Source organism: Muntiacus reevesi, chromosome 21, assembly GCF_963930625.1.
Source record: "Muntiacus reevesi chromosome 21, mMunRee1.1, whole genome shotgun sequence".
In the NCBI taxonomy this organism is placed as follows: Eukaryota; Metazoa; Chordata; class Mammalia; order Artiodactyla; family Cervidae; genus Muntiacus; species Muntiacus reevesi.
The window spans coordinates 2640673-2656948 of record NC_089269.1 but is presented as its reverse complement, the minus strand read 5'-3'; the positions used below and the strand labels follow the sequence as shown (position 1 = coordinate 2656948).

The following is a 16276-nucleotide window of genomic DNA, read 5'->3' as shown; positions in this document are numbered from 1 at the left end:
GATGCTACTGGCCCCGCGCCAGCGGCTGATCCCCGCGGCCCAGGTTCTCCTGAGCTCAGGCTGAGCGATGCTCAGGCGCTGCGCCAGGACCCGCTTCACCCCCCACTGCCCGGTGGTACGCGAACGACCACGAAACCTTCATTCTCCTGGTGTTTGCGGGACGCGTTTGATCTTCGTTTGGCAGGGATGCGGCATAGACACATTAAGCCAGTCTGCCTGGGAAAATTAGGGTAGTACTTCTTGTGGCCAACTCAATCAAAAACCACACGTTCAGATGGGTTTTGAAGCTTTGGGCAGAACTCAAGCATTTTTTAAAAAATGCAGAAAATGTTCCTTTTTTCTTTTTTTGCCATTCCACATGGCTAATGGGATCTTAGTTTCCCAACCAGGGAATGAACACGAACCACGGTAGTAAAAGCACCACATTACGTAACGCTTCACCCCCAGGGAACTCCTGGCAAACGTTTCTATTAATCTTTAAGGTTGTCATCAGAATGAAAATAGGAAATTAAACAAAGTCTTCCAGAGGACCTATGGGCCCAAGAATATCTCATGTTGAAAAACACAAGTCTAATTAGCTCTGTATGTGTACTCTTCACCCAAGTAAGATTTATGCGACAACCCTCAACTCCCCCCAGGCTAAAACATGTCCCCCAGTTATTTGAGTATATACCACCAGATTCTTTTTTAATGCAATCTGCTGCTAAGTTGCTTCAGCTGTGTCCGGCTCTTTGTGACCTCATGGACTGTAGCCCAGCAGGCTCTTCTGTCCATGGGATTCTCCAGGCAAGAATACTGGGGTGGCTTGCCACTTCCTTCTCTAGGGGATCTTCCCCACCCAGGGTTAAGCGATTAATTATATGGGCATGTGTTTAATCCTATCTTTCCTATTACAATGCAAGCTCATGTTTACTCACCACTGTATCTCCAGTTCAGTTCAGTTCAGTTCAGTTCAGTCGCTCAGTCGTGTCCAACTCTTTGCAACCCCATGAGCCGCAGCACTCCAGGCCTCCCTGTCCATCACCAACTCCCGGAGTTTACTCAAACTCATGCCCATCGAGTCGGTGATGCCATCCAACCATCTCATCCTCTGTCGTCCCCTTCTCCTCCTGCCCCCAATCCCTCCCAGCATCGCCTAGCAAAATGCTTTTCACATAAAAGACACTTAGCAAATAGTTTTGAGTGATCAAGTAAAGCAGCTCTAAGTCAAGAGACTAGGGTTCAAGTCCTATCTTTACCTCTGTCAGTGTAAATTTGACCAGTAATTTAATGTCTTTAGGTCTCAATCTCCATATTTCATGAAGTGAGATATGTAGAATAGAATTCTCAAACTTTGCACCACCTGGAAAGCCTTCTAAATAATATAGAATGTGTAGTTCCACCTGTAGCCACTCTGATTAGTTCTTGGACAAGGCTAGATACCCTCTTTTAAAAGTTCCTGCAGTTACTATATGCAGTCAGGGTTGGAAATCCTGAATTAGTTCTAACATCCTTAAGTTCTTTGTCTGTATTTGAATGTAGCATATTGTGACTGAGGGCCTAATGTATGCTAAATATTACTGGCACTAGGGCTAGTATGAGGGCTACTTAGATTTCCTGTCATTGAGGACTTGTTGGCTGAGAGATACTTAGGTGGTTTAACAGTTTTTGAACACATTAACAGCACAGGATGGGAAAACAGCAGGTGAAACACGTTCTTTTCAGTCTGAAGTTTAGGGAGTGATAGCGCAAGAGGTGAAGCGAGGGTTTATCACTGAAGGTTGGGGAAGAATTAACCAAGAGGGGAAAGTATGTTAAGAGAGGGGACAGAATGTGCAGAAGTTCGAGAACATGAGAAAATCCAGTTCTCTAGTCTCCTATAAATGATTCCCGAAGTTGTAGCAAAGTCAGAGGTGGTGGAGTTTAGGAGGAGTCTCTGGAGAGAAGCAGTTAATGGGTTCAGCTCAGTGGCTGAGAGCAAAGGTTTCTTGAACTAGAAAAATTTGGTTTATATCTTGGTTTTGTCACTCTTTTTCTCTCTCTGTGACCCAAGAAGATTAACTTGTTTACACTCTATTTCCTTGTCTGTAAAGTGAGGACAATAATACCTATCTTGTAAGATTTCTACAAAGGTTAAATGAGGCAAAATGAGGCAAGATATGTACAACTCTTAACACGCTGTCCGGTAGATTTTAACCAAAAAATGTGCTGAAGAAGGGAAGCTCACTGCAGCTTTATCTTTTGTGCTTTCCAGTTTTAATGACAACACAGTACTAACATTGTATTTAAAGCTTTTTCAAAAATAAACATTGTAATTGTTATTTTCACATACAGAAAATTCAAATAGTATAAAATGATGTTTAGGGAAAAGTAAGCTTCCTTCTCAAAGCCAGATGTCTACCCTGTGATTTGTACGCAACCAGGATATACCAATTGTTCATGTGCCTGTTAGAGAGCGTCTAAAGCACATTTAAAACAGCCAAGAAACGATAAATCAAAATACTCATCAGTGTGGGAAATGTCTGTGGAATAGGCACCCTTGGGATACTATGTAGCAACTTAAAAAAGCAAGTTGCAGAATGATGTGCTCCTCGTGATATCTTCCTTTTAAACACACATAATCATGTTACGTATAAATGCATATACAAATATATATAAAATTTCCTGTTTACAATCAATAAGTAATGATTATGAATTAGGTGCTCTTTATTGTGGTATTTCCACAGTCTAACTTAACCTTTTAAATATTTATAGCTCAATGATATACCAGAGTGCTTAATGAATAAGTGTATTTTCTTGTCTGCTAACTTGAGGTGTTGCTCCGAAAAGTAATTTAGCCACTGTGACAGGATTTCTGACTAGGTCTGTATAAGTCAGTTCTCATAACCTTAGACACCAGCACATCATTTGAAATTCTATAACCGTCTTCGACAGAGTTATAGAGTGGCTATGGATATTCTGTAATTTTATTGAACATGCTTCACGAGCAGAAACAGGTGAATGCTTTAGGTATGACAAGACATAACCTACTTCCTTTGATATTCGTGATTGCAATGTTCATCTCTGATTTATACATAGCTGTTTTTCTTACATACTAAACATACATATCAACTGTGAGATGCATTTGGATTTAGAAATGATCAAATGTGAACAAAGTCTTAAAATGATATCTAAAAGACATTTCTGTTTACTTTGGTAGGGAGAAATGATGAAAGAGGGCGGCTTATTATACTACGGAATCTCACAGATTTTCCGTTTAGTCTGGCTATTGTTTCACAGTGCCATATTTTTATTTTTTAGTCACTTTTTAGTGGAAGAGAGCATTGTTTGCATGACTTTTCTTTGCTTTAACAGGTCAACAGTCCTTAATTTCCTTCAGGATTTTTCTTTTTAAAAACATCAAAACCCACGTGTGTTTACTATATTGCAGGTTTGTTATATATACTACATTACATGCATGACACATCTAGGAGGTCTGGGATCACACAACTTATTCAAACACTTTAACATTTCACCAGCAAAATATATTTATTTATTATGTTAACATAATAAGATATACTTGCATAATAAACAAAGACTATATTTAGGCTCACACAGGTTTTCGGCAGCTCTTACTGCCAAATGAATGTGTCAAACTTAGAAAATATATTTTATTTTCTTACAGATATAGGTTTTTATGACCATTATATATATATATATATATGTGTGTTTGCATACACATACACATACACACACCTATATATAGTTCTTTTATCAATCCAAAGATGTAAGATTTAACAGCTTCACTGTTTAATAAACAATTAGATTTAACTCTATCTTCATTCACATACTTTGCTTGACTGTGTGGAAGGCATTTTTTTTCCCTGTCAGGGTGCAGTGTGGGAACCTCTGTAATTTGAAGAAATGACTGTTTTCTTTTTCTTAGCAATTTTATGATGTCAGTAGGGAATGGAAACAACAGTTAGGCACATTCTGAAAACATAGGCTTTGTATATAGAGTTCAATCTGAATCCCGGCTCCACCATTAGTTGACACAATAATACCAACATGAATTTATGTAAATCGAACTTGGATTCATGTAGACCACAAATTGTTAGAGGTTGTGTAGTGGGCAACTTTGGGGCAGACAAAAGAAGTACTGGACTATAAGGGCAAAAGGAGGCCATTAGATGCTACTATTTTATTTCTTATTTCTTTTTTGATTTTCAGGTTTCACCACACAGCTTGTGGGATTTTAATTCCCCAATCAGGGATTGAACTCAGGTCTGGGCCACTGCAGTTAAAGTGCTGAGTCAGGGAATTACCAACATTTTATTTCTTGATTATGGTGGTTGCTACGTGATTATGTTCATTTTGTGATAATTCTTCAGGCTGTACAATTATGATGCCTACATCTTTCTGCATGTACTGCTTCTGTAAGTATATTTAAGTGCTTATCAGTAAAGAAAAAAGTGGGTTCTAAAATGTAGTGACAGACTAACTTCTATAATCCACAAGTCCAAAGAGGAAAATATTTTATAAAATCCATGCATACAATAAAAAACATTGAATAATGTCACAGATATTATTAAAATTAGATAGAAAATGCAAAAAAAATTAGTGATTATTAATACAATGATATATCTAGGCAGTAGTTAGTAAATGTTGTTTAGGGGACAATATGCAGGATTGAATAAAACTCTTTGATTAGGAGAATTTTCCTGCTACCTCTGGAGTTCTGAGGTATAATTTACCAATCCTTTGGCATGGTTATCATAAAATTATAAACATAATTGTGTAAATGGCTTAGTATTTTTATTACATAAGAATTTTAAAAATTTAGGAGAATTTTCCTGCTACCTCTGGAGTTCTGAGGTATAATTTACCAATCCTTTGGCGTGGTTATCATAAAATTATAAACATACTTGTGTAAATGGCTTAGTATTTTTATTACATAAGAATTTTAAAAAGAAATCAGAAGTAAACTTGCATCATATTCTTTCTAGTGCTTTATGAACAAGTTTGGGAAATGTTGGCTTAGATTTTAATACTGTGGGCAATGGAAGCCATTTAGTATTTTAGGAATTTAGTGTGTTAGTCTCATTTCCAGTAGTTGAAGATGTGAAGACCAGACTAGAAGAGAAATTAACAGGCATGGGACTGTTTCAGTAGTTAAGGCAAGATGATGAGAACTTTAATTTTATTGATTAGAGGCGTCACTTGTGAAGAGAGAATGGATGCGAGAAATTTCAAGGTGGTCAAATGGACAGGCTTGGTTACTGTGGTGGGTACTGGGACCCAGGCCCAGATGCCTCATGGGTGATGTTCAGTTGATTGCTTTGCTGGGAGTGCCACTGGAAAACAGCCTTCAGCTGCCAGCCCCTTCAGGGATGATCTCAACCGCAGAGACCTTGTCTCCATGCAGTGACGAGGACCAGCCCCAGCTTCGCGAACCTGCAATGCATGCAGTCACACGGCACCTGAGCACAGTGCCTGGTTTGACGTCCCACTGTTACCCTCTTGGAAACCTTAATTTTTAAATAGAGTCTTGCATTTTCGTCTTGCACTGGACTCTGCAAATCATGGTATTGATGTTGCAGCATAAAGGCCTTGCCATCTAAGTCGATTTCGGGTAACTCTGAAAAGTCACTTCTAAGTATCAGAGCTCCCAATGGAGTCAGCTCAGGCCCTTGTTGGGACTGCGTTAACGCCTGCCTCCTCCTGCTTAATCCTGCCTGATTCCCCTTTTACAAATGCAAAGGGCACTGCTTCATTAGCTTGCTACCCACTAACCTCCGCCTCAGAGCCTGCTTCCTGGAGAAGTCAGCCTGCACAAGCATGCCGTTTTGAACGTGGGAGAGCGGGGAGTCAAGGCGAACTCTAGGCTGGCTTCCTTGTCTCAGTGGATGAGGATGCTGCTCACAGGTGGGGGCTCCCCAAAGGGCAGGAACAGTTTGAAGAGGACATGTTTAGCGAGATATTGTCACATTAGAGTCTAAAATTCCAGATTTGTACTTTTAATTTTGATGTGATTGAAAGGCATCCAGAAGGAGATGACTGTGTGATACTAACCTAGAGCTCTGCCCAGAGGTGGGCTGGGGTGATGGGCTGACTCGACAGAGTGAATGCCACTGTCCAAGAAGAGTGTTGATACATGGGGAGAGGGCTAAAAGGAGACAGCACTGTCTCAGAGCTGAGCAAAAAGTCTGACCAAAGGGAGGAGAAAGAAAGAGCTGGGAGAAAGGAGAATCAGGAGAGCATGCGTGTGAATCAAAGCCTGATGGAAGTGAGTGGACCTCTGCGATGTTTGAAGGTAAGACGGGGAGGTCAGTGACACAGGCCATTTCTTCCTGAAGTGTAGTTGTGAGAGGAAGACAAGAGATTGGGACAGCTGGTGGAGGTAAAAGCTCAATGAGAAGATTTTTTTTGGGTAATTTATTTATTTTTAATTGAAGGTTAATTGCTTTACAGTATTGAGTTAGCTTCTACCAAACATCAACTTGAAGACTTTTTTTTTTTTAACAATAGAGAATATTTATTTTGCTAAAAAAATAAAAGAATTTTATTTTGCACACTTTTTTTGGAAGAAGGATGCTTAGGTTCTAGAATGACTGACATAAAAGACAAAGGAACTGTAAGGGGCTAAAAATAACTGCGTGTGCAGCTGGGGCAAATTATGGACAAAAGATACAGAAAGACCAAAAAGTGCCCAGAGCAAAAACAGAGTGTTGGGAAGAAAAGCAGCGTATTGCGCGTGCCCCCTGCACTCAGCATTGTCGGCGGGTGGGCGCAACACCTAAGCCACCCCTCCGGCCTGACCCCCGGCCAGACCTCTAGCCTCACCCCCCATAAGGAACACGTTCACCCCTTCCCAGGGAACAAACACGCAAGGAAGCCTGTTCTTTTTGCTCCCCCGTGCTGCAGCAGTGGCCTCAGTAAAGCCTTGGCTGAATTTCTTATCTGGACTCTAGTCCATGTCTATTGATTGGGGGCGGCTGAGAGCCCTGGTTGTCATCAAAAGGAGGAGGAGAAGGGAAGATCTGAATGCTGTGCCTTGGCGTTTCGTCTCGATCAAGGGCAACGAGTCCCACGAATCACTTCTTTGTTTGGTCTGTCATGGTAGGACATTGTTGACGAGCCAGGGTATAACAAGAATATCTGCTTTTTGCCTTTGTTGTTTTCGTTTGATCTGCCCCATGGCCCCTGTAGTTTCTCCAAGTGTTTACTGAGCACTGCCAAGAAGGTGTGGGTACACTGGATGCTGGAGACGCACACCAGTGAAGAGAACAGACCAGAGCCCCGCGATCATCATCACGAAGCACATACTCTAGAGCGCAGAGACTCCAAAGAAACAAAGGAGAGTTCCTCAAAGCCCCCCACCCCCAGCACGCCTCCGGGGGGCGCTGTCAGAGGGCAGGGCGGGTGGGGATGCTGCTCATCCTCTCTGCCTCCCGCCCAGGCGGGGAGATCCCAGCCCGCCCTGCCCCCCAGAGCCCGCTGGCCAGCCTGGGACTGAGCCGCTGTCTCGGTAAGCTCGGTGGGAGTGTATTCTCTGGTCGTGAACATTTCCTGAACGGGGGGCTGCCCTGCCGGCTGGGTTATGGGGCTGTGCATTGCCTTTCTCTTACTCAGGGTTGGACCACGCTGGACATTTCGTCCATTTCACGGTCCGTGGCCACACTATCCCGCTCGTCACTCTCCTCACTTTCCCGGGGATTTCACCTCTCATGTCCCAAACAGGTAGCATCATTTCCTAGAAGTTGCTGTTTTTTCCCTCTCAGATATAGAAAGCTCCAAGAAGACTTCTCTCTGAAGCTACTGAATCTCAAACGTTTCAGCTTAAAATAATCTTCATTTCAACTCTGGAATTCCAAGTGGGCCCCCACCATTTACGGCAGGCTGGCTTCCTGGGCTGTTTATTGTGGAGAAGAGGGCTTGTGAGTCACAGCTCTCTTTGCACACATAGCCCAGCTGTTGTCCACTGTGTATTCATTCTCTCATGGTGATGTGCAACGCCATCGTGCAGGCGAGAAAGGACAGAACTTCTTCTCCTCCTTTTCTCACGTGTTATCGTCATAAACGTGGGCGTACGTGCCTGGAGTATAAAGGGATTCAGAATGAATATGGGACACTTTTAGCACATTCAGCTTTCCTCTTTGTTTCCACTTTAATTGTGCTGCGCTCAGACTATATTTGAGGAAGAACTGCATCTCTCCACCCATAGACACAAATAGAATGTAATGAAGACGAGGAAAGGGGAGAGAAGTGTAAAGGTAAATGAAGACAGATTCAAAAGAATGGCTTGGTGCTTTCACTGAGAAGGACTCTTGCAGGGATTCGTCCCCTGGCTTTAGCCCAAAAGAAGTGTCATGGGGGATGCTTGGCAAAGTGATGAAGAGAGACAGAGGCAGAAATAGGACAAACAGAGAAAGACAATAAGGCTTAATAATTATAATTAGCATTTAACTTTTTACTGTCCAAAGTGGTTAGAATGAGCTTTATGTACACAGATCAGCATCCTTCTCTACAAAGCCTAAATTAGATTTTCCTACTATTCTGACAACAAGGTCTCATTCTCATTGACAGAGCGTACAGAGACTTAAAGAACAAAATCAGTTGACCCGAGCCAAATAATAAATTGCAAGGAAAATAGAAGGTAGAGAGAAATCAGTATAAATGATATTAGGGAAAAGAAGTGAAGTGAAAATGCTGTCCTCTTTTTACGTGAAATATTCCACCATTCTGATTTGGGGTGGGTTCATGTAGCTCATGCAGGGTTATGGATATTTGAACTTAGGTACTTCTATTCTGGAAACAGAAAAATCACTCTAAATAGAACCAACCCAGTCGCACCAAGGATATGATGTGGATATCACTGGAACAATGTAATCATTCTGTCATATTAAAGGATGGAGGCTGGTTTGGCACTGACTGGTCCCACTTCGCAGGTGTTTACTGGCTATCCCTAAGTAGGTTGCCGTGACTTTCTCCTGGGAGGTTGGGCTGCTGCACCCTGGGAGAATCCACCCACGGTAACAAAAATCGCCAACCTCCTTCTCACGGCCAGGTGATGATGCTTCCCACTGGTATGGCCATCTGGCCGCTGGCTCTTGTCCGCCACTGGCCTGGAGGACGTTATACCACCACAGACACCCTTCCTAAATTTCCCAGCAAAACTTAATGGCAGCTGGAAAAGCCTGTCTTTACTGAACACTGCAGTTCTCTTGGCATTTGGACATGATGCCAAGAACACCCTGGCCTTGAACATTATTACTGCCTCACAAGGAGACACCTGTGTCATTATCCAGAGTGTTGTGGATACATACATACCTGATGAGTCTGCTGAAGTGTCATCTTTATTAAATCACACGAAGACAGAAGTGAATGTCTTGACTGATCTGACCCTCAGCCCAGGAGATTTAATAAATCAGTGGTTCAGATCAGAGGGCTCTTGGTGGGGGGAAAAAAATCATTACTTATTTTAGGAATTATTTCTAGCTTTTTATTTTATTTTGGAGTATAGACGGTTAACAATGTTGTTAGTTTGAGGTGGACAGCAAAGGTGCTGAGCCACACATACACATGCATGCATTCTCCCCCAAACTCCCCGCCCACCCCAGCTGCCCCATAACATTGAGCAGAGCTCCCTGCCGGGAATCACGTTGATCTGTGTTTTCTCTTGTATGTTCCTCTGCTGCTGCTGGGTTGTCGCCTCCAGCGCAGCCAGAGGACCTCCCGAGCCGCTTCTTACCGGTGCAACGCCTGGCGGAATGCCCAGGGCAAGGCGCAGAAGGCGGGGCGTGCGCGGCTGCAAGGGCCCTTCCGGAGGTCTGGAGTCCCAGCAGGTCCAGACCTGGAGAGGACGAGACCGCCAGTGGACCCGCGAGCCGGATCCGGGACATAGCGGCTCCCTCGCTGCCACCCGGCCCCGGAGTGTGCGTTCTGCCCACCCTTTCCGCGGCTGGAGCCGCGTGCCAGGACGCAGCTTGGGGCGGTGAGCCCATCTCTGCCGCTTGCGTGGCCGCACCCAGGTAAGGCTTCAAAGTAAGCTTCTGAGGTTCTCATGGCAGGTTCGGAGATCTGTTAATACGATACCTCTGCAAAGCGCTCCGGACGAGCCTGAGAAGTTCTGAGGCCTCACCCCTACCCGTGGCTTACTAACCCTGTGCTGCGCCTAGCCAAGACTCTTCAGTCGCGGGCAGACCCTGGACTGCAGCCCGCCAGGCTCCTCTGTCCAGGGGACTCTCCAGGCACGAACACTGGAGTGGGCTGCCATGCCCTGCTCCAGGGGATCTTCCCCACCAAGGGATCGGACCCACGCCTCTTAGGTCTCCCGCACTGGCAGGCAGGTTCTTGACCATGAGCGCCACCGAGAAGCCTTGTATTATTAAACCTACTACCTACCAATCCAGAGTGGGCTGCCTCTTTCTTCCTTCTCTCCTTGCCCACGTGTTTGGGGCCCGGTTTCAGATCTTACCTGCTAAGCTCCCAGGTTATTTGAACCATCGCTCTAGAAAGCTCCGAATGGATAGTTTTCCTTTCCTCCTTTAGTTGGTCTTGGTTTATTCCCACAGCCGCGTGTTACATTCATACTATTTAGAAGTCTCTGGAGTAAGTTGCAAAGTAAAATAAAGAAAAATATTTTTTCTGCTATGATATTTTCTATATATCTTTTGTTTCTTTAAGTTCTCTACTGAGGTTTTTGAAATTCTCTCAGGTGCAGGTAGTACAGAAATCTTATTTGAAGCAAATTGGTTAATCCTAAAGATGACAGAAAAATCAATATGAGATAGCCGCAAATAAACCTACCATTCTCTAAGCTCTGGAAAAGCCTCAAACAGCAAATCTTATGCATTTTAATAAAAGTATTTGCACACTGATTCTAGCTGTAAAGAAAATGAGGAAATTCAAGTGTTAAAAGCCTGGGACTGTGAAAATGAAGTGTTTTGTCTAAAACACATTTTTCTGTTGTTGTTTAAGAAAAAAGATCTTCATAATTTCATAAACTGTTAGATTGGAAGCATCCTCTGTTAGTAGCACCACCTCGCCCCACCCCGGCCAGGTTACCTAAACCTAGAGCAATTAAAGGATCATTAGATTCTAGATAGATTAATGTTCACATTAACTCTTTACACAATGAGATTTGGGAACTGAACCTTGCCCCCGACTACTCAGAAGTGGGCTGGTGCAGATGGACTTGGACCATGGAGTGGGAGGTGGGGTAGGGGTTGGAATATGTGGAGATACTGTATTTGAGTTTATAGTTAAGTTTCTAGTTCAGTGGTGGAAACCTGAGACTCAATTGAGAAGAAACTGGTGACATTTCTCTCTGGGAATGCTGTAAAGGACATTAATAATTTGAGAAGCTGATGCTCTTCGTAGAAGACCACAGAATGATCTTTTGCATCTTTCCTAATTCCAATTCCGAAGTATTCTGGTTTGCTTTCATTTATGGATTTCCAGGCGTGTCTTCTTTGCTGCCAGTACTTCTGTAAGTTTTAGAACTGAAACACATTTAAGCAGAAGCCTGGCATGTGGCAGTCCTTGGGAGCTGCCGAGTTGGACATGACTTAGCAACTGAACAACAACACATATATTCAAAAACAGTGTTAATACAGGCTAATTTCTTTTTCGTTCCCTGAATAGTGTTTGTTAAAAACAACAACAGCAACAACAACAACACTCAGCATGCAGAGCAAAGAGCAGGGGTTTTGAAGCCAGACAGACTGTCCACTTCCCCGGGACATATAGGATTAGTATACGGTTTCAGCTTTGGTTTGCGTTGTGTTTGTGTGTGATCAAAGTCAGAGCCTTTGTCCATTCTGTTTTCACCATCCTCTAAAGTGATGCAAAAATTCTTATTTCCCAAAGGGTTTGGTGAGAGTTAACTGTAACTTGCTCAAAGCAACGTGGACTTGCTCAAAGCAAACAGTAGCAGAGAAACCTAGTTGCCTTCTCTCTCTCTCTGGTCCTACAAATGCCAGGCCGACTTTCAAAGGAGGTCTGCTGAATTCAACTTCCAGCCATCTAATGTCTCCATTATAATTCCTCATGAACATGTATAGCTTGGGAAACTCACGGTTACTTTTTTTTTTTGAGGTTTGGTTCTTTTTTCCGGCAGGATTGGGAGGAGATGGCAGCACCTGGTCATGTGCCTCATATCCCTAACCAACCCGCCGGCCAGAACAAGAGCTTGTTCATGACGAGGGATTCTGAGAGCCCGTCCCTCCAGGCACCCGCCCGCAGACACTTCCGGTCACGTTATGAAACTTAACTAGACTATGCGTTTCCAGCTTTCTTCTGTGATAAAGCTAATTAAGCAACAGCAATAGAGAAAGCAGTCTTTTTCTTTTTTTCCAGAAGTTATCTCTTAATTAAAACCATTCTCATTTTCTAGATAAATGAGTTGAGCCTGTTGATGAAGGTGCGCGCCTGCTTTTAAAAGTGTGGGAATTCCCATCTTAAGCAGTCGCTCCATTTCTTTGGCGTTAAAGCACGGCTACTTACCTGCTTTATCACAACAGGAAGTTGAGTACACTCCAGCCAGCACAGGCACTTTCAAAGGAGAATTTCAGCTTGAATCATGGCTCCCCCAGGCTCAATTCTTTTGGAATTAGCAGCTTAAATGTGCACAGCACAGAGAGAAGCTTTGTCTGGAACCTGGAAAAGAGTAAATCATTCAGCATCTTTAAAATGTCCGGAATAGTTGAATAAAGGCCACTGCACGGCAACTTGCTAATGTAAAACATTAGGTGCACCCTGAGTAACAACAACAGCTTGCAGAGACTCCAATGGTCCCGCTTTAATTTCGTTGCTGACACCTGGCAACATTTGGAACTATAAATAGAGTAGTGGGAAGGAAGGAAGGAAGGAAGCCAAGGAGATTTCCTGTTGCTGTCTCAATGCATGCAATGAGAAGGTCTTCAAAGAAAGAAGGTAAAAATAAAAATTGCCTCTGGAAAAAAATTAGGGATCCTAACTGGAGAATGGTTCCATTGGAGAATGGTTGCTGCAGGGCCTAGTGGAGTCTATTGTACTTAAAGCACTCTGAATTCTAGTTGGATTTGCAAGATTCCTCCTAATTACGTGAGAAGGGCTGGAAGCTGCTTAATCTTTCCAGGAATAAACTAATTGTCTGTCCCCAGGACCCTAGACTCTAAAGTTAGGGGGCAGGAGCACTGTCTCCTCTAGCAGGTTTCGTCCCGGGGTGGAGAAGGCAGAGGGGGCAGACAAGGAGGGGAGTGGTAGAGTGAAGAGGGGAGGTTGAAGGTTCCCGAGGGATCTTGATTCACTCCTGGGAGAGGACCTGTCAGCAACGTAGCCTACAGCCAGGGAACATTTTTGAAACTGCGCAGTGACTGGACTGTTGAGTGTATCAGCCAGTGGACAGAAACAGAAGCTTTGTCTGTGTCTCCATATGGACTGAGTTCTTTTTTAGTTACTTCTCTTTGAGAAATCTAGGATTCTGTGGAGGCAGAAACGATCACTTTTGGTAGACTAATAATCTGTTAGCAGGTGTGGGAGTGTAAAGACACACCCTGAGAACGAAGGCTAAGCAGAATGGGCTCCAGCCTCAGCCCTGCTTCCATTAGCCTCCTGATCTCGGAAGAGAGATCCAGGCTTCCCAAACCTTGGTTTCCAAAATCTCCCGTCTCGTAAATACACTGTGAGAATGAAATGAGTTCATCCCTGTCAGGAGCCCAGAAGGAAGCTCTGACAGTTATCTTTAGTTTCTCCCTTTCCCCTGGAATACAAAGAAATGCTTCTTTATGTATCAGATAAATGCATTTAACTATGATTTCTTGTTTTATTATCTATTTAGTAAAAATACACATTCATTATTTTTATTGCATTATTATTATGCTATAAGGCCAAAAAAAAAAAAAGTACAAGTGCTTTCTTCCTCAGGGAAAACTTGCAAATCTCAGATTTAAGAGTAGGTTTCACCGTGCACAGGTCTAAAACATTCTCAATAGTCAGGTTTCTAATCCCCTTTTTGTACCAAAGGAGTCTAAGAGATTTGAACATAATATCCAGCTATTTTAATGGGTTTCTAAGAGTGCGGATTGACTTATAATACAGACAGCCCCATCTTTTCATGCTAGAGTTGAAAAGGCCAACATTTTTTCCTAAGGATTATAGGATTACTTTTAATACTGTATTTCATAACCTGTTATAAGACCTGAGGAACTCAACAAATGCTAAATAATGATATCGAATGTGATTTTTTTTCTTTTTTTTAGCACAAGTCTATTAAACTTTGAATTCTTGAATTTCTCTAGTTAAGCTGTATTATAACTTAGTTCTGTAGGAAAAAATCTGGAAGAGTCACAGAATATTATAATTACAAGTGATCAGTCTAAACCAAATTGACCCATGACATTCCTCTTAACTGAACTTAGGACATTCTCTCTGCATATTGTTCAACCTGAATGGGGTTTCTGTTTCTATTGACCTTAGCTGTTTTATATTAACATCTGATAGCAACATCCACTTGAGTTTAAAGGTCTCTTACCTAAACTAAAAGCTTCCCGTGTTAATAAAAGATGGATTCTGTGGGTCACAGTGCTTAGCAAGGAGAGTTGCAGTGCACTCATACCAAAACCAAATGGTGATTTGGCTACTCAGTTCAGTTCAGTCGCTCAGTCATGTCCGACTCTTCGCGACCCCATGGACTGCAGCATGGCAGGCCTCCTTGTCCATCACCAACTCCTGGAGTTTACTAAAACTCATGTCCGTCGAGTTCGGTGATGCCATCCAACCATCTCATCCTCTGTTGTCCCCTTCTTCTCCTGCCTTCAATCTTTCCCAGCATCAGGGTCTTTTCCAAGGAGTCAGTTCTTCGCATCAGGTGGCCAAAGTATTGGAGTTTCAGCTTCAATATCAGTCCTTCCAATGAATATTCAGGACTGATTTCCTTTAGAATTGTCTGGTTGGATCTCCTTGCAGTCCAAGGGACTCTCAAGAGTCTTCTCCAACATCACAGTTCAAAAGCATCAATTCTTCAGCACTCATCTTTCTTTTTCTTTTTCTTTTTTTTTTTTTATCGCACAAAGGGATATATGTGGAGGGTACAGAGTGACACTGAAGAGATCACGAAGCACGGTAGACATTAGTTCTCTCCCTCCCCAGCATCTCCTTCGTCTCCCTGGTTTTCCGACGTCCACAGAGTGAGATTGTCCCTCAGCAGCTGCATGATCAGGGTGCTGTCTTTGTAGGACTCTTCATTCAGCGTGTCCAACTCAGCAATCGCCTCATCAAATGCCGTTTTTGCCAGGCTGCAAGCCTTTTCAGGAGAGCTTAGAATCTCATAATAAAAGACGGAGAAATTAAGTGCCAGGCCCAGTCGAATGGGGTGTGTAGGCTGCATTTCTTTCTTACTAATTTCAAATGCTTCTTGGTAAGCCTGCTGGGAGTTCGACACAGTGGTTTGTTTATTGTCTCCAGATGCCACCTCAGAAAGGTATCTAATAATCGCCTTTCATTTTCAAGTAGAACACCTTACTTTCTGGCTGTGTAGCATTGGGAATAAGGTATTTATCCAACAGCTCCAGCACGTCGTTGCAGATGTCCTGCAGCTCAGCCTCGATCTTCTCGCGGTGCTCTTTGCCCATCTGCTCTTCTCGTTCCGCTCAGTTTTCTGTTCGATGCTGGAGATGACGCGCCAGGACGAACGGCGGGCACCGACCACATCCTTGTAGGCGAGCGACAGCAGGTTTCTCTCCTCGTTGGAAAGCTCGTGCCCCTGCCCCGGGACCGCCTTCATGGCTGCAGCCGTGTCATCGAGCGCTCGGCCTGCTCGGCGAGCTTGGCTCTCTGTACCAGTTCACTTTTATCCATGGTCATTCCCGTGGGAGGACTGCAGGGAGCAGAGAACCTTGCGAGCGGAGCTCCGGGCGCGGTGACCACTTCCTTCCCAAGCCCACTCCTCCGGCGGCGGCAGCTACCCCGGCTCCAGAATCGGCGGCTGCGGCTCACCTTTCTTCACAGTCCAACTCTCACATCCATACAGGACCACTGGAAAAACCATAGCCTTGACCAGATGGACCTTGGTTGTCAAAGTAATGTCTCTGCTTTCTAATATGCTGTCTAGGTTGGTCATAACTTTCTTTCCAAGGAGTAAACCTCTTTTAATTTCATGGCCTCAGTCACCATCTGCAGTGCTTTTGGAGCCCAGAAAAATAAAGTCTGTCACTATTTCCACTGTTTCCCCATCTATTTGCCATGAAGCGATGGGACCGGATGCCATGATCTTACTTTTCTGAATGTTGAGCTTTAAGCCAACTTTTTCACTCTCCTCTTTCACTTTCATCAAGAG

General features: G+C 43.6%; 1 pseudogene; it reads right to left on the bottom strand.

The window, feature by feature from the left end:
• Nucleotides 1-14990: 14990 nt before the first annotated feature.
• LOC136152310 (14-3-3 protein beta/alpha-like) lies at nucleotides 14991-15900 on the bottom strand (annotated as a pseudogene).
• Between the last annotated feature and the right edge of the window lie 376 nt (nucleotides 15901-16276).